The sequence below is a fragment of the Trichosurus vulpecula genome, chromosome 9, assembly GCF_011100635.1.
Source record: "Trichosurus vulpecula isolate mTriVul1 chromosome 9, mTriVul1.pri, whole genome shotgun sequence".
Taxonomy (NCBI): domain Eukaryota; kingdom Metazoa; phylum Chordata; class Mammalia; order Diprotodontia; family Phalangeridae; genus Trichosurus; species Trichosurus vulpecula.
Window position 1 is genome coordinate 192,198,894 of NC_050581.1, and position 18,728 is coordinate 192,217,621.

Consider the following 18,728-nt stretch of genomic DNA (forward strand, 5'->3'; position numbering starts at 1 on the left):
AATCATGTTATGGGATACTTGACCACCTCCACCTTGCTTCACTAATGAGAGTATGCAAAAAGAACACCATGAGGATAATAGTGGAGAGAGGCAGACTTCCGTAGTGGGTAGAGGGGTGGCCTTAGAGGCAGGACCTAGACTGTGGCTCAAGCCCTGACTCTGAAACGCACTGGCCATATGACCTCGAGCAAATCATTTAACTTCTCAGTGTCCAAAGCAACTCTCTAGGACTGAAGTTACAGGTTCACTCAATTGTCACCTTCTACATGAGACCTTTATGATTCCCCAGTTGCCAGTGCCTACCCTGACAATTCATTTTGTACATATCTCACATAGAAGACTAGTCTGTTGCCTTTCTTCCTCATTGGAAAAAAAGAAAATATTTAGTGCCTGCTAGTGCGATCTAAATGTGTGTGTATGTGTGTGTACATAAACATGTATGCATATGTATGGATATGTACATAATATATTACACACAATATATATTAGACAGATAGATAGATAGATAGACAGATATAAAGGATAAACAGATAAAACTCAAAATCTTTGTCTCCTTTCTTGTCTGTCTCCACCATAAGGGCCAAGCTCCCATTCCAAGAAACACAAGCATTTTTCAGGTGAAATAAAGAGGTGTTGTGTAACTCTAATAACAACTTTTGTCTTGGTCTCCAGTGTTAAAGTGAAGCATCTATCTGGACAGTTCCACTTGGTCCCAGGTGCTTTCCCATAGCTCTGATTCTCCCTCCTCTGACCCTTCTATCCCACAAACACCAAATTGAAGTTTCTGAAGCACAGTCCTGACCAATGTCACTTCCCTGCTCAAGAAGTTTCCCTGTTGCCTCTAAGATAAAATACAAGTTTCTCTGCACATCCCATAAAAGCCCACGCTATGTGGCTCCAGTCTGTCTTTCAAGACAGTCCATTTTCTCCCCCACATACACTCTAATTCAGACAAACCACCCTACTTACTGTTCATTTCCTGCCCCTGTCCTTTGCACAGGCTGTATTTCATGTCTTTCTTTCCTTCCTCTACCTCTTGGAATTCCTAACTTCCTATAGGGCTCGGCTGAAGTCAATTCCTTCAAGGGGCTTTTCCCCATCCTCTTTTTTTGCTTAACCAAATTCTGAATGGTAAAACCAGAGGTAGTAAACACATGTTGTAAAATATGTACACTAGTATATATGTTGTATGAACATATATCCATTGTCCATTGTGTCTCTGAGGAGAATGTAACCTCATTGAGGGCAGAGGGTGTTTTCATTTATGGCTTTGGCTCCCTATCACTGAGCTCTGGGCCTGGCACAAGCAGGATTTTGACAAATGCCAACAGAACTGAACTCCACTGTTGACGTTCATTTTTGTCTCAGTAAAGACTGCCTTTAGATCTGTGAGGCATACATGTCGAATTCTTGGGCACAGCTTGGAAGTCAAGAAGATAATGAAGGATCAGATAATTCCAAAAGATTCCTATGTCAGGTCTTGGGAAGTCAGTCAGAAATCATTCTTTAAGCATTTTACCATATGCCAGGCACTTTTCTAAGAGATAGAAAGGCAAAAATAGCCTCAGCCCTTGGGAAGCTTCCATTCCAGTGGGGAAGACACCATATACATATGTAGGTACTTTGGAAGTATACTGAGGTCCAATCCCACTTTAGGCTACAGAGGCTTGTTTTGAGTAGGAATTGTTTTGTTCTTTGCATTTGTATTCCACCACCTAGCGTAGTGTCTGGAACAGAGTAGGTGCTTAATAAGTACCTGTTGGCTAATATGACAGAAAAGGGAAATGACAAATGTTGGAGAGGGTGTGGGGAAATTGGGACACTCATGCAATGTTGGTGGAGTTGTGAACTGATCCAACCATTCTGGAAAGGAATTTGGATCTATATCCAAAGGGCTATAAAACTTTGCATAACCTTTGACCCAGCAATACCACTACTAGGTCTTTATCCCAAAGAGATTTTTTAAATTTTTTTTAGAAAAAGGAAAAGGACAAATATGTGCAAAAATATTTTTAGCAGCTCTTTTTGTGATGGCAAAGAATTGGAAATTGAAGGGATGCCCATCAATTGGGGAATGACTGAACAATTTGTAGTATATGATTATGGTGGAATACTATGGTGTTAGAAGAAATGACTAGCAAGATGGTTTCAGAAAAACCTGGAAAAACACATGAACTGATGCAAAGTGAAGTGAGCAGAACCAGGAGAACATTGTACACTGTAACAGCAATATTGTATGATGAAGAACTATGAATGATAGTTATTCTCAGCAATACAATGATCCAAGACAATTCCTAAGAAGTTATGATGAAAAATGCTATCCCCCTCAGAGAAAGAACTGATGGAGTCTCAATACAGATCAAAGGATACTATTTTTTAACTTGTTTTATTTTTTATAGTTTTTTTGGTCTGTGTTTTCTTTCACCACATAACCACAGAAATATTTTTTGTATGACTGCACATGTATAACCCATATCAAATTGCTTGCCATCTCAGGGAGAGAGGAAGGGAGAGAATTTGGAACTCAAATTTTTTTAAAAAATTAATGCTAAGGGCATCTGGGTGGTGCAGTGAGTAGAGCACCAGCCCTGGAGTTAGGAGGATCTGAGTTCAAATCCAGCCTCAGACACTTGACACACTTACTAGCTGTGTGACCTTGGGCAAATCACTTAACCCCAATTGCCCTGTCTTCCCCCCACCAAAAGAAAAAAAAGAACAAAAAAATTAATGTTAACAATTGTTTTAAGTGCAACTGGACAAAAATGAAATATTTTTCTAAAATAGATAAATTCCTGTTAATATTACAAAATAATATTAGAATAATTCTTTATTCTTTAGTCCTTGTTCCCACCTGAATTAGAAATCTTACTTGTCTTTAACTATCAAATCTAAAACAATGTCCTGCACTGAAATCTTTTGAAACCATTCTTATGGAAGGGTTGATCAGTTTCTAAACAGAGACACTTAGGCAGTCCAGGCAAGACTCCTCTCTGAAGTGATGTAGGGTCATGATTCTACTATGGAAAGGAAGAAATCTTAGATTTAATTCAGTTTGTGGAATTATCTCTTGAGATCACCTTTGGTATCCCACTAAGCAATTGAAGGTGAGTTGAATGATTTTAGGAAAAGCATTTTCCAGGGTGACTCTTCGATGAATCAAAACTATTAGGGAAACTTTCACTTGAGCCCTATAACTATGTTTTCTTTTTCTATGGAACTTTGTGTGAGAATACAATAAATTGTCGAGTAAAAATGGCTTATTTCAGATTTTCAAAGCAGAATTTTGTCTCTTTTGCGATCTCTCTCTCAATCTCTCTTCCCCTTTCCTCTCTCAGGCTTTTTTCTGTCTCCCTGTTCTCTTTCTTCCTTTCTTTCTCTGTCTCTCTCTGGGTGTCTATCTTTCTCTCCCTCTGTTCTGTCTCTTTCTATCTCTCCGACTCTCTGATTCTCTCTCTCACTCTCACTCTCTGTTTCTCTCCCTCTGTCTCTGTCTCTCTGTCTCTGTCTCTCTCCCTCTGCTTTGTCTCTCTCTGTCTCTCTATCTCTCTGACTCTCTGTCTCTGATTCTCTCTCTCACTCTCTGTCTCTGTTTCTCTCCTTCTGTCTCTGTCTCTCTGTCTCTGTCTCTCTGTCTCTCTCACTCTCACTCTCTGTCTCTGTCTGTCTGTCTCTCTCTCTCACTCTCACTCTCTGTCTGTTTCTCTCCCTCTGTCTCTCTCTTTCTCTGTGTCTCTCTCTCCTTCTCTTTCCTTCTCTCTCTCTTTCTCTCTCTCCTTTCTCCCTTTCAGTTTCTCTCCCTCTAATCAGAGATGCTTAGAATAATTTAATTGATAAACTTGTCTCTAGGAGGCTCATGTCCACAACAAGAGCACAGAGTTTTCTCCCACAGAACTTAAACTATATGCAAAGAGCAGATGGAAGGTGATCTGCGAGGGGAGCCACCAGCAGCTGGGGAGATGGGGAAGGCCTCCTGTAGAAGGTAGGGTTTGAGCTGAGTCTGGGCGAAGCCAGGTCCGAGGTTCACTAAGCCATTTACTGAGCATGCTTTTCCTTGGTTTGACTTAGTGCTTTCTCCTATAGACCTCGCTCCTCAGCTATAACATCTACGCTGTAGAAGAATAATGTGAATTTTAGAGACCTCAGAGAGGACGAGCAGGGCCCAGAAGAGGCTCTTCTGAAGCAAATCTCTGGTAAATTGTGGCATTGCGTTTCTATGCGTATTAGTCCATTAGACAGTGAGCTTCTTTTGTGATCAAAATTTCAAGCTTGCTCATATATCTGATGTAGTTAGCTTTTTAGAAAAGCACTTTAAAAAGGCATTAAATCTTCTTTGGTCTTGCTTTCTTATAGAATAGTTGTTTGCAACCAAGTTTAATTCTAACATTTCAACTAATTCCTCCATAAAGTCAAATCACTTTACACAACAGACTAGGAGCCCCATCCCTGGTTTTTCATGAGAGGGAGCCAAAGTTCATGTTGACACAAAGGTCTCTTCCCCATCTGTAGACCCTGGACAAGTCATTTAACCTCTCTCAGTCTCAGTTTCCCCATCTGTAAATGAGGAAAATAATAGCACCCACTTTGCACCGTTATTATGAGGTCCAAGTGAGAAAATATGTGTAAAGCGCATGGCCTGGCACATAGAAGGTACTGTATAAATGCTTGTTTCCTTCCTTTCTTCCTTGTGACCTTCGCTGAGCCTCAATTTCCTCATTTGTAAAATGAGAGGGTCGGACCAGGTGGTTTCTGAGCTCCCTTCTAGCTCTGAGACCCAATGATCATGCCCATTGGTAACCTAGGTTAACTTGAAAGTGGGGTATGGGTGCCCTCTAGTGGACAAATGGAAGATAGGCGCTGAATGACTTTGCCAACAGTGTGTGTGGACTTTCTTACTGTCATGAGCAGGACAGTCTCCTGCTAGTGGAAGTCCAAAGACAACTGGACTACAGAACAAGAACTTCATGTTCACTTTCCTTAGCGAAGGGGGTTTCAAGGAAACATTCAGAGAATATGCCAGAAAATGTCATTCCTCGGCTGCTCTGTATGTGTTCTAGCTTCCCTTCGCACAGAACACTTGGCATCGATAGAGCACTTTCCACGTGGAGCGAGGCTGAATGGGCCAACAGAGGCCAGCCCTTGCTCCCAGTGCACCCCTGGAAACTTCCCTGGATGCCCCTCTGGGGATGGCCAACTTCTTGGACATTTCTGGCCACATGGCAGCCCAACCCTGAAAGGACTCTTCGGCTGTTTGGAATAACATGATGCACCCTGAGCGGTTCCTTCATCATCCCCCTTCCAAAACCCTATGGCAATGGAAAGGTGGCACAACAGGGCGAGCACTGGGCCTGGAGTTAGCAAGACCTGAGTTCAAATCCAACCTCAGATACCCCCTAGCCATGTGACCCTGGGCAACTTAACCCTGTTTGCCTCAGTTTCCTAATCTGTAAAACGAGCTGGAGAAGGAAATGGCAAACCACTCCAGTATCTTTGCCAAGAAAACCTCAAATGAGGTCACAGAGAGTTGGACACAACTGAAAATGACTGAACAACAATAAATGTTTGGGGACTGTTGTTGCATTTTTTTTAAAGAGGAGGCTTTGGAGCTTAAAGGTTTCTTTGGCTGCAGATCACCAGGTGACAAGATGTGGCTGTAGCAAAAGGTAGAGGATGGCCCATCTCTCCCTCAATGTGAGCATGATAGGGCACCACATATGGAGTGTGGACTCAATCAGCTGAGCTTCTTTCACACTGCTGACTGTTCTTTGCCTCTGGCGTCCGTTTCCGTCCTTTAGAATTGACCTTGTAAGCCCTGAAAGGTCCTAGAAGCCTGTGAGTGCTGGTGAGAGGCAGTAACATCTACCTGAGTGACTGTGATTGGGGGAAAGGGAGTTGGCACTAAGGGAGGGAGCATTGGATCTGGGAGGAACACCAGAAAGAAGATGCCACTTGGTTTTTGATCAGACTGTACTCAGAGGAAGTGAAATGGCTAATTAGCAACCTTGTGAAAGGCTGTATTTTTCTCATTAAGTCTTCTGGTAGTGACAAGTTAGACTAGGAGCTGGACCTGTAATATCATTAATATGAGGAACTCCCAGGTGAGGAAAATCCCTCTACCAATGCAGGTTGGCACCTTCTCTGAAGCTGGGGCATTGAGGAGTCATTTGGTCAGGATCACAGGGCCAATGTGGCTCAGAGAAAGGACTTGAATTCAGGTCTTCCCAGTTCCTGGGTTATCTCTCTGTCCACTGGGCCCTGGCACCCCTCAGAGACAAGTTAGCCACACTGTAAAATGTGCTACGATTCTTTCGTGTGGGGGAACAGATCTGTTTCCTACCTAATTCATATTTGTACATTGTCTCCTCTTTCCCTCCGACTTTGGAGAGACCCGAGAGTAGAGCCAGACAGAAATATAAATATCAACTTTTCTTAGATGCACTGGCAGGGATAATGAAGCAATGAATGGGAGAATTGGGGGAGCGTAACTCCCCTGCCTAGAAGCCAGGCTTCCCCCAGTGCAGAAGCCTCATGGGAGGGTGGGAGTGGGCAGGCCACCAGTGCCTGTGGCTTCAGCCACCAGGCATCACTAATCACTGCACTAGACAGAGACAATAGGGGACAAGAAAAAGAACTGGCTTTAGAGTCCACAGGACCCGAGTGTGAACCCTGCCTCTGTCCCTTACTACCCAATGACTGTGGGCAAGGCACTCTCCTTGTCTGGACTTCAGAGACCTTATCTATAAAACGAAGGCCTTGGGCCCCACGGTCTCCAACTTGCAAACCTATAATCTAATCCAGGGCTGTCCAACCTTAGGTTTTTATTGAAACAATAGACAATATATTTTGATTTGCCATTTTAGTGAAGGCTCCCAGGTAGCTCAGTGTCATTTACTAAAGCATTTATGTAAATTTCTACGCTTGTAGGTGGGCTGCATAAATCACACTACCTGCGGCATGCTGCATTTTGGACAGCCCTGGCTAATCTCATAACAACCCTGTAAGGCAGATACGGAGGTATTCTGAAGTCCATTTAGCTGATGAAAAACACTAAGGCTTAGAGATATGAATTGCCTAAAACCCCAGGAACCAAAGCAAGGTTTCCTGAGTCCAAAGCCAGGATGCCTGGGTTGGCAGGAGCCTTGGAGGGGCTGCTGAAGTCCAGCCTGTACCCGTCTGATCCAAGAATCCCCTCTACATCAGAAACATGAATTATTCCACTTTATGATTGTTCAAATTCTATATTAGAAAGGTTTTCTTTACAGTGAACCCCAAAACTGGCCCTTTGCAACTTGTCCCCATGACTGCCAAATCTGCCCTTGGCGGCCAAGCCAAACAAGTCTATTGCTCTTGCACATAAGCTGCAAACCAGGCCAGCTCATGGGTCTAAAGCTCTGAGGATGGTGGCTGGTGGTGCCCAGGGAACCTTCCATCATCACCAGCTGGGGACTGTGGGTTACATCTGGCTCCTCTTTATGGCCATGCGTAACACCATCTTTTCCATTTTCTCCATCGATTTCAAGCCCAGCCATGGGAAATTGAAGCAGTTCTCAGCTCTCTTCGTTGAATTCCTCCCTAATTGACCCCAAGGCCTACTTTCAAGAGCAAAGACCTTCTCCTTCCCTATGATCAGTTCCTGTTACAGTCAGAGATCCTCCTCTATGGCTCCCCTCTGCTCCCCCAGACTGTGGCAACAATTAGCTGCCTAAATGTTGGTAGAACCTACCTGTGAAGTCTTCTGTTTGAGAGCTACCACAGGCTCCACTTTATCAGAGGTCCAGACTTTGGGTGATTCCCCTGCATATTTGGGGTGGAGGAGATCGAGAATTTGGCAATCATTATTGTTCTTAAAATACCTCCAAGATATAACAGTTCTGCAATGACCTCAGGTGCCCCAACCTGAAGACTTTAATAAACGTTGCAGCAACTTCAGGATTTGATGCTAAAAAAGGAAGACTTTGTCTCTTGAAACAATTTTTATTTTTGTTCATTGGACATCTTTGGGGAAAAGATGGCATCTTTTCACCTGCCCCTATGAGACCATCACAGATCTAAACCTGTAAAGGACCATCTAGTCAGACCCCTTCACTTTACCGAGGAGAAACTGAAGCTCATGTATATTGAGGGCCTTGTTCCAGGTCATAGAGGCAGTGTTAGGATTTGAATCCAGGTCCTTTGACTACAGAACTTGTGTTCTTTCCGCTACACCACATCACCTTCTTTCTTTCTTCTCTTTGGGACAATTTGTCATCTCTCATTCTTTAGACGTTGGTTTCCCTGGCCCTTTTTACTAGGACACTCATTTAACTTGGATACCTAAGAAAGTCTGAGTTTTGCCCTTGGGACCAGTTTTTGGATTCTACGAAGTCTAGAAATAAAAACCCAGAAGATCCTCGACAATGTTGCCTGGTTTTCCCTTACACCCCTTGAGCCTCCTGGATCCTGCATTTCAAAGGCAAATATGGACAGTCCCAATCCCAAGCAAAAGATCCAAATAGTCTAAGGCCATGTTTTCCAAACATTAGGCCACAGGACACAAGAGGACTTGAAATATCCTGGGGGTGAAGCATGCATCACTGTTAGTAAGGAATCCTCCTAGATAGAGGACACAGAGAATAAAAAATTAAAATGAAACCTATTTTAATTATCCCCAAATTGCCACATGATGATATGCAAATTTATATGAGATATTTTAGAAGAAAAACTATAGCTTTTCGTACCAACTTTTGCTAATGGATGGATACTCTCCACGTACATTTTATGAAATACCAAGACACCAGGGAACAGTGTGGGAAACCCTGTTCTAAGTTAATGAGAACTTCATCTTTATGGGATCATAGGAATGGAACTAGAAGCCACCCAGTTCAAGCCCCTTGGATCCAGTGAGCCACATAGAGGCTTCATGACTTGCCTACAGTCATAGGTAATGGGCCTGGCACACAAACCCATGTTTTTTGTCACCAATGCCAGTGTTCTTCCCACTTTCCAGCCCCGCCTCTTATCAAATAGATGGCCAGGGCCTTTTGGTGCATGTGGTCATCAGGTTATACAAGGATTTCACATACTAATCCTCTGCCAGCTTCCATTTAGATGGGCTTTCATACTCTGTAACAGCCACTGTGCTAAGTACATATACATGAGAGATGTGTGTGTCCACATGGTTGTCCCAATGCATGGATGCATAGCTTTCAGGAAGCATGAGTAGAGTCCTATCTGAGATCTATTTCCTAGCTGAGGGAGGAGGCAGGTGGGCCTCAGGAGGACTGAATGGCTGGGTGCTCTTTTCTCCAGGCTCTATGATGTATACTGGGCTGGAATTACATCAATTTGCTCCCCATAAACACAGCTGGTCTAGGGGCATAACTTTTAAGGGTTCAAAACAAGACACTTTTATGGTCACTCTTAATGGGGAAGGGCACCCCAAGCTTACACCTGCCACTTTGGCCTCTTGGTTGCACTTTAAAGATCATTATGCATAGCAAATAGGGAGTAAATTCATTTATCTAAGTAAATAACCAAAAGAAATCAGAGAAGTTATGCAGATTAGAATATACAGAATTAGAATTCTAATAGAATTAGAATTAGAAAACACACACATGATAAGCTTTTCTGATGGGAGTTAGAGAAGATTTCAGCTCACATCCAGAGAGAAATTCCAATATCACCCAAGGGGAAAGCTTATCAAGTCTTTATGGAGACTAGCTGGAAAGGAGGGCCATTTCCACTGCGAGTCTACAGCTTCCAAAGAGTCTCTCTGCAAAGAAGCTCTGCATGAACTTCCCCCACCCCACACGTCTACACCATGGCCTCTGCACTCTCCCCACCACTTAGGAGCCAGATCTCACATGTAGGAAAATGAAAATGGCCCAGGCTTGGCCAGAAACCTGGCTGACATGCAAATCCAAGCAAGCAAACAGTACTTTCCTAAAGATGCTTACATTTGAATGGGGGAAGACGGTAAAGGGAGCTGGAAAAGTTGGAAACACTTCTACTCTGGCAGCTGGCTGATAAGGAAGAGAAAAAGGAGAGCAGAGGTGTGAGTGAAGTCAAGCATGGTCAGAAAGAGTGGTACAGGCAATCCAAAGAAGAGGGCCTCGAAGTGGAAGTGTCTCCTGCCATGTGGGGTGACTTCATCGGTACATCAGGGGAATGCCAAAGAAAGAATTCATCCAGGTTTTAGCAAGGGAGTTGGTATTGTCTCTCAAGCTCTGCTTGTGGGAAAAGATGAAGAACTAAGGGCCAGATGAAATTCAGTTAGGTATTCAATTCAATTCAAAAAACATTTATGAAGCACCTACTATTTGCTGGGCACTGTGCTAAGTGCTGATGATATAAATAAGAAAAAGACAGCCCTTGCCCTCAAGGAGCTTACAATATAATGAGGGAATTAAACACACAAAAGGAAGCTGGAAAGGGGGGAGAGGATATTAGGAAGTACCAGGCAAAGGAGCATCTTGTTCTGCAGAGTTGAAACCAAGCAGAGCTGCAGATGGAGAGTGAAGAAGTGGATTCAGATCCTGTTGAATGGCTGAACCAAACCATCATTAATGGGTGAATGTCGATATGGAAGGAGGTCTCCAGTGGAGTGGCCCAGGGCTCTGTGCTTTGCCCCATGCTGTTTAACATTTTTATCACTGACTCACGCAAAGGCATAATGGTGCCCTCATCAAATCTGCAGATGCCGCAAAGCTGAAAGGGAGAGCGAACACACTATGTTGCAGAAGCAAGATTCAAAAACATCCTGACAGGGTAGGACACTGGACTAAAGATGGAATGGAACAGGGAGAAATGTACCAATACACTTGAGTTTTAAAAATCAACCTCCCCAGTACAATATGGGGGAAGGCTGTCCATGAATATCTTAGGGTCTTAGCAGACTCCATAGAGCTAGTCTGATCTGGCTACCAAGAAAACCAATGAAACCTTATTTTACATTTTTTTTTCCTTTTTAAGTAGTATTTTTCCCAATTATATGTAAAGAAATTTTTAACATTCATTTTTTTTTAAATTTGGGGGTTTACCTTCACCCTCCCTAAGACAGTAATCAATTTGATATAGATTCTACACGTGCAATCATGTAAAACATATTTCCATATCAGTTGTATTGTGAAACAAGAAACAGACAAAAAGAAGAAAATAAAGTGAAATTAGTATGCTTCAATTTTGCTTTCAGACTCCATCAGTTCTTCCTCTGGATTGTATTATTGAGAAAAGCTCCTTCACTGATAGTTGATCATCACATAATGTTGCCGTTGCTGTGTACAATGTTCTCCTGGCTCTGCTCACTTCACTTGCATCTGTTCATCTAAGTCTTTTCAGGTTTTTCTGAAGTCCACCTGTTCATCACTTCTTATAGCACAATAGTATTCCATTACAGTCATATGCCACAACTTGTTCAGCCATTCCCCAGTTGATGGGCATCCCCTCGATTTCTAATTCTTTGCCATCACAAAAAGAGTTGCTATATTTTAGTACATGTGGGTCCTTTTACCTCTTCATGATCTCTTTGGAATACAGACCAAGTAGTGCTATTGCACAGTTTTATAGCCATTGCTTTTATCCAACATAGTTGGAACATAGTTCCATATTGCTCTCCAGAATGGTTGTATCAGTTCACAACTCCCATAGTAGTGCATTAGTGTCCCAATTTTCCCACATCCTCTCCAAAATTTATCATTTTCCTTTCTGTCATATTAGCCAATCTGATAGGTGTGAAGCAGTATCTCAGAATTGTTTTAATTTGTATTTCTCTAATCAATAGGGATTTAGAGAGTTTTTTCATATACTTATAGATAGCTTTAATTTCTTCATCTGAACACTGACTTGTTCATATCCTTGTATTCTTATAAATTTGACTCAGTTCTCTGTGTATTTGAGAATTGGGGCCTTCATCAGAGACATTTATTGTACAAAGTCTTTCACAGATTTCTGTTTTCCTTCTAATCTTGGTTGCATTGGGTTTGTTTATGCAAAATTTTTTAATATAATCAAAATTATCCATTTTACATCCCATAATGCTCTCTATGTTTGGTTTGATCATAAATTCTTCCCTTCTCCATAAATCTGATAGGTAAACTATTCTTTTCTCTCTGAATTTGCTTGTGTTATCATTTATGCATAAATCACATAACCATTTTGACCTTATCTCGGTATACAGTGTAAGATGTTGGTTTATACCTAGTTTCTGCCACACAGTTTTCCAAGCAGTTTTTGCCAAATAGTGCATTCTTATCCCAAAAGCTGGGGTCTTTGGGTTTATCAAACACTAGATTACTACGGTCATTTACTACTGTGACTTGTGTGCCTAATCTATTCCAATATTCCACCACTCTATTTCTTAGCCAGCACCAGATAGTTTTGATGGTTGCTGCTTTATAATATAGTTTGAGATCTGGTACAGCTAGGTTACCTTCCTTTGCATTTTTTTTATTAATTCCCTTGATATTCTTAACTTTTTATTCTTCCAGATGAATTTTATTATTTTCTCAAGCTCTATAAAATAGTTTTTGGTAGTTTGGAATGGCACTGAATAAGTAAATTAATCTAGGTAGAATTGTCATTTTTATTATTTTGGCTTAGCCTACCTATAAGCAACTGACATTTTTCCAGTTATTTAGATCTGACTTTGTGTGGAAAGTGTTTTGTAATTGTATTCATATAGTTCTTGGGCTTGTCATAGCAGGTAGACTTCGGACTATTTGTTTCATATTGTTATTTTAAACGGAGTTTCTCTTTTTATCTCTTGCTGATGGACTTTATTGATAATATAAAGAAATGCTGATGATTTATGTGGGTTTATTTTATATCCTGCAACTTGCTATTTCATTACTTCAAGTAGTTTTTAGTTGATTCTCTAGTATTCTTTAAGTATACCATCATATCATCTGCAAAGATAGTGTTGTTTTCTTATTACCTACTACTTCAATTTCTTTTTCTTTTCTTGCTGCTATAGCTAACATTTCTAGTACAATACTGAATAACAGTGGTGATAACAGGCATCCTTGTTTCACCCCTGATCTTATTAGGAAGGCTTCTAGCTTATCTCTACTACAGATACTGCTTGCTGATGGTTTAAGATAGATACTACTCATCATTTTAAGGAAAGCTCTATTTATTCCTAGGCTCTCTAGTGTTTTTTTTTAATAGGAATGGGTACTCTATTTTGTCAAAAGCTTTTTCTACATCTATTGAGCTAATCGTATGATTTCTGTTGGTTTTGTTATTTATGTGGTCAGTTATGCTAATAGTTTTCCTAATATTGAACCAGTCCTACATTCCTGGTATAAATCCCATCTGGTCATAATGTATAATCCTTGTGATATATTGCTGTTATCTCTTTGCAAGTATTTTAAATTTTTTGTATCAACATTCACTAGGGAAATTGGTCTATAGTTTTCTTTCTCTGTTTTAGTTCTTCCTGGTTTAGGTATAAGCACCATATTTGTGTCATAAAAGGAATTTGATACCACTCTTTCTTCACCTATTTTTCCAAATAGTTTATATGGTATTGGAATTAATTGTTCTTTAAATGTTGGGTAGAATTCACTTGTGAACTAACTAGCCCTGGGGGATTTTTTCTTAGGAAGTTCATTAATGGTTTCTTCAATTTCTTTTTCCAAGATGTGGTCATTTAAGTATCCTAGTTCCTCTTCTGTTAATCTGGGCAATTCATATTTTTGTAAATATTCAATTTTGCTTAGATTGTCAGTTTTCTTGGCATATAATTGGACAAAATATTTCCTAATACTTGCTTTAATTTCCTCTCTATTGGTGGTAAATTCTTTCCATTTTTGATACTAGTAATCTGGGGTTTTTTAAAATCAAATTAACCAATGATTTGCCTATCTTAATTGTTTGTTTGTTTGTTTTTCATAAAACCAGCTCCTAGTTCTATCAGCTCAATAGTTTCTTACTTTTTTTAGTCTCACTTTTGGTTTTCAGGATTTCCAATTTGGTGCTTAATTGGGAATTTTTATTTTGTTCTTTTCCTGGTCTTTTTTAGTTGCATGCCCAATTCATTCGTCTGCTCTTCCTCCATTTTATTGATGTAAGAGTTTAGAGAAATAAATTTTCCCCCAAAGTACTGCTTTGGCTGCATCCCATAAATTTTGGCATGTTCTCATTCTTGTCATTCTCTTTAATGAAATTGTTATTTTCATGATTTGTTCTTTGACCCACTTATTCTTTAGGATTAGATTATTTCATTTCCAATTAAATTTAATCTATCTTTCCACTGCTCTTCACTGAATTATGCCCAACTGGAACTATGCCCAAAATTACTGAATGTAATTTTATTGCATTATGATCTAAAAAGAATGTGTTTAATATTTCTGCCTTTTTCTCATTTCTCAAATAGAGAGAACTGAACCAAAGTTATTAAAAAATAAAACAAGCCACTCCCCAATTGATAAATGGTCAAAGGATGTGAATAGGCAGTTTTCAGACAAAGAAATCAAAGCTCTCTAAGGTCATATAAAAATGCTCTAAATAACTTCAGAGAAATTCAAATTAAAACAACTCTGATGTACCACCTCACACCTCTCTGAGTCACTAATATGACAAAAAAGGAAAATGTTGGGTGTTGGAGGTGATGTGGGAAAACTGAGACACTAATGCACTGTTGGTGGAGTTGTGAACTGATCCAACCATTTTGGAGAACAATTTGGACTATGCCCAAAGGCTATAAAGCTGTGCATACTCTTTGGTCCAGCAATACTACTGGCAGGTCTATATCCCAAAGACATCCAAAAAAGGGAAAAAGACCTATTTGTACAAAAATATTTATAGCATCTCTTTTTGTGGTGGCTAAGAATTAGAAATCAAAGAGACTTGGCTAAATAACCTGTGGTATGTGATTGTAATGGAATATTATTGTGCTATAAGAAATGATGAGCAGGTAGATTTCAGAAAAATCTTGACTTGCATGAATTGATGCTGAGTGAAGTGAGCAGAACCAAGAGAACGTTGTACACAGTAACAGCAATATTGTTCAATGAAGAACTGTGAATGACTTAGCTATTCTCAGCTATACAAAGATCCAAGACAATCCCAAAAACCTAATATCCACATCCAGAGAAAGAACTGACATTGACTGAATACAGACTGAAGCATGTTATTTTTCGCTTTCTTTCATTTTTTTCTTTTATTCGAATATGGAATAACTAATATGGAAATGTTTTACATAATTGCATATGTATAACTATATCTGATTACTTACCATCTCAGGGAGGGGGGAGGGGAAGGACAGAGGGAGAGACAGAATTTGGAATTCAAAATCTTAAATAAAAATGTTTTTAAATTGTGGAAATTTTTTAAAAATTGTCTTTCTACATTTGATTTTGAAGGTTTTATGCCCAATACATGGTCAGTTTTTGTGTAGGTGCCATGCACCATAAGAAAAAAGCTTATTCTTTTCTATTCCCCCCACTAATTTTCCCCAGAGGTCTTTTATATCCAACTGTTCTCAAATTACATTTACCTCCTTAGCCTCTTTCTTGTGTATTTTGTGGTTAGATTATCTAGTTCTTAGAGGGGAAAGTTTAGGTTACCATTTAGTATAGTTTTACTGTAGTATAGTTTTCCTCCTGTAACTCATTTCAAGAATTTGGATGCCATACCACTTGGTGCATATGTTTAGTACTGATAGTACCTCATTGTCTATGGTACCTTTTAGCAAAATGTAGTTTCTTTCCTTAACTCTTTTCATTAGATTTATTTTTGCTTTTGCTTTGGGATCATGATTGCTACCCCCTGTCTTTTTTTACTTTAGCTGAAATATATTCTGCTCCAGTCCCTTACTCTATGTCTCTATGTCTCTCTGCTCCATGTGTTTCATGTAAACAACATATTGTAGGATTCTGGTTTTTAATTCACTTTGCTATCTGCTTTTGTTTTATAGGTGAGTTCATCCTATTCACATTCACAGTGATGATTACTGCATATTTCCTTCCATCCTATTTTTCCTCCTGTTTATCTTTCTTTCTTTCCTTTTACCCTTTCTGTCCTTACCAGTGAGCTGTAAAAAAAAAAATAGAAAAAAAAGGCAAATGTTATTAAATGTTATAAAATGTTATTTAAAAAAAGGCAAATACATGGAAACATAGAAAGACCTCCATGAACTATTTTAGAGTGAAGCAGAGCCAAGAAAACAATATACACAATGACTACAACAATGTAAATGCACAGAACCAACAGAAAAATATCAAAAGTGAATGTTGCAAAATTACCAAGAACAAGCATGGCTAGAAGGAAGAGCTACAAGACCACCCTCCCATTCTGCCCTTCTGCAGAGGTGGAAGGTGAGATACATGCACATATTTTCAACATATTGATCAGTTTTGCTGATTTTTTTGCCCTAAAAAATATTTATTACATGAGATGACTCTCTGGGAAGAGGAGGGAGAGGGATACTGAAGGAAACAGTAATGTGGAAACAAAAGACATCAATAAAAACATGTTAACAAATAATCCCTACTCCCAAGAGGTCTGCCTTTTAATGGGGGAGGGGAAGGCTAAGAAGTAATCAGCTATAGCAGCTTCCCCCTCTGGAGGATGACTTTTCAGGTGTGTTATGGTGAGGATTCTTGCTCAAGTATGGCTGGAGGTCCTTTCCAGTTCTGAGAGTCTGTGACTTAATTGAACTAGTAGGCTCTCTTACATGGATCTCTTTCTTTGGAGTTGCTCCAATGCCAACTTTTTCTGCTCCAAGATTCTTGGTCCTATTTCTCATATTTTCTCTGAGCCTCTGCTTTGAAATTCAGCCCACTCCATCTGTAGCATCTCTTATTTCTAGTTCAGCTGTCCTCTGCCCTCCTTAATCCAGCTTCAACACAGTTCCATTTAATAAGATCCATAGAGATGGCCTCCCTCCATTGCCATCACTTGGAGAAACTTCCTGGGAAGTTTTCCGTTTCTGGCTTATGTTTTGCCACAGAGTTCTTGCTATGGTGGTATTACAGCACTACAGACCAATTGTTTTCTGCCTTTTTTCCTAAGGTGGCCAGTCCTGCCTGAAATTGTCCCATTAGTTATGACAGAGGAAGGTACATTCTGAAATTCAATATACTCAGGCCACAGGATCCAAGGTCATTGATGTTTCATCCAACCTGTCAGAACAGGAATCCACTCTGTGACATCCTGGATAGTCTAATAGCCTTTGACAAAAGACCTCCAAGACAGCTCACCCACCACCTCCATGCAATCTTTCCTGATCCCCCTGATTGCTAGTGCCCTCCCTCCCCAACTCTCTCATACCTTATTGTTCAGTCCTTTTTCAGTCGTGCCCAACTCTTCATGTCCCCATTTGGGGTTTTCTTGGTGGAGATACTTGAAGTAGTTTGCCATTTCCTTCTCCAGTTCATTTTACAGATGAGAAAACTGAGACAAACAGAGTTAAGTGACTTGCCCAACGTCACAAATCTAGTGTCTGAGGCTGGATTTGAACTCAGGAAAATGAATCTTCCTGATTCCAGGCCTGACACTCTATCTGCACCACATAGCTACCCTACCTTGTACTTACATACCTTCTATTTATTCTCTTTGTATTTATTCTGTATGTTTTGTGTTCTGAGAAATGATTCATTTAGACCCCTATTCTATTCCAATCAGTATTAGTCAATTTGATAGGGTTCCATAGGGGTAGTGATTATAAGTTCTGTATATCAGGCCCCAGAGCTGCAAACTGCAAATCATAAGTTCCCTTGCTTAATTCATAGGAAGCCAACTAGAGGACCTCCACCCTTGTTTTTCCTTGTTATAGTGACCAAGCCCAGCATGGCAGAAGTGACTCAATTACATGGAAAGTCCCCCAACTTATTTTTGTACCTCTGGACCACTCTCTCTTGTCTAGCACAGCAGGTGACCATCATTATGAACATCTTATGGCCACTTAGTCAGCAGAGAGGCCCCATGCTTCACTCAGCTCAAGATCCCCCTGCTGACATACCAGTTTTTGGCTGATGCCTCATTTTGGCCCTTGAAACAAAGTCTATGAACCAATGGGATTCTGTACGTTGTATATCCCTTCTAGAGTGTTCAAGTATCAGACCTTATAAAAATAAGACCCTAGAGGAATGGGACATCTCAGTTCATGAGGAAGATCTGAGATTCACTTCTTTAGAGAGGACCATGGACCTTTTAATAAGGTACCATTGGCTTGGAGCCCTGCCTCAGTGCTTCTTCTTGCAGATTAGACAATTTTAAAACTCTACATTGCATATATTATTTAGGTATGTACAAGAATATATATTTGTATGTATGTATATGTTCACATAAATGTGTGCATATAAGGTATAGATATTTTGTTTAGTCGTTTTTCAATAATGTCCAACTCTTCCTGACCCCATTTGGGGTTTTCTTGGCAAAGATACTGGAGTGTTTTACCATTTCCTTCTCTAAGCCCATTTTACAGATGAGGAAACTGAGGCAAACAGGGTTAAATGACTTGCCAGGGTCACGCAACTGGTAAGTGTTCGCGGCCGGATCACTTTCATTTGAATTGTTTTAGGAAGATTCCGAAGATCATTTGGCAAGATAAAGTACCAGACACCAAGGTCCTTTCTCAAGCTGAACTGCCAAACATTCAAATTCTACCACAGAAAGTGTAACTCCAATGGGCTGGCCATGTTGTTCAAATGCCAAAAATACATTTGCCTAAAAGACTATTTTATGGAGACCTCGGGCAAAGCAAGTGCTCACACGGAGGTCAGAAGAAATGATACAAGGACACTCTCAAG